Genomic DNA, 1,121 nt, shown 5'->3' with positions numbered 1-1,121 from the left:
CTTATATATCTCAACCGTACAATTGTGCATTACTGAACCCAGAAGTAGTATTACTGAACTCGTAGGAGTAATCAGCGGGTGGGGGCTGATTCCCCCACCCTCCCTCAGCGTCATTTATTTTTTATTTACTACTACAGTCTTGGTATGTTCATCTGGAATTGTTATTATTCTAATTTGAACCAGACTAGTCTAGTTCCACGTCACTTCACTGACCACAGAGATGTCTCCAACCCTGTCAGAAATTTCTTATGCTACTTGGCTTAATTTTTTTTTACCATTCTGGATTCTAAAAATATTTCCCTTTAGTGCCCTTTATGCAAAGATAAAGAGAGGACAGGCTGTGACTCTCACCTCTCGGAAGACCATCATATACCCAGCACCCTTCACAGCATCTGAGTACTGGGGACGAGACAAGAGTGCATGCATGAAGGTGTCCTTTCTTCATTTGCATAGAAGAAGAGGAGTCTATTATATAGACTCACATGGGAGTCTTTAAGGTTCTTGTAAAGCCATGTGTCACCTGCTGTATGGTCTTATTACGATATTGCTAAGAATGAGAGACAGCGGGGAATTTGTCTAGAACATCTTGTGAAGCTTAGAGAGAGACAGCCCAAAGCCATTTCATCAGAATCCTCAAGACCGCATAGAGTTTTATTAAATGAAGGGATTCAAAGGGGTTGTTGCTGTTGTTGTTGGCAGTTGCCTTCTAGTCAATTCCAACTCTGTTAATTACCCACCAAATAGATGATATCAATTAGCTCTTGTTATTTTTGAAGTTACCAGATTCCCCCCAGCACCACTGACCTAATACTGGAGTAAATATAGTGAAATGTTTTTGATCCCCTTTGTCTCTATGCACTTGGACTACATTGCCAGAATAAGACTCGATGGTCAGGTGTCACTGATTATCCAGACAGGAAGTAAAAACTGAGATCAAAATTCTGTGGTGCTGCTGACTAGGGTCTGAAAAGCCTGAAAACAGGCCTCAAATTAGAACTGTGATCTCTTCACACTGAAAGCAAAGACGAATGAGGCAATCAAAGCTGCATGGATATAATTAGTCCAAAGGATTGAAGGACCATGAAAAACTCAGCCTCCATGACCCCTACACTAGGAGAACT

This window comes from Echinops telfairi, unplaced genomic scaffold (genome assembly GCF_000313985.2).
Source record: "Echinops telfairi isolate 266 unplaced genomic scaffold, ASM31398v2 ScPeMD7_7416;HRSCAF=8454, whole genome shotgun sequence".
NCBI lineage: Eukaryota > Metazoa > Chordata > Mammalia > Afrosoricida > Tenrecidae > Echinops > Echinops telfairi.
This window is presented reverse-complemented; position numbering follows the sequence as displayed.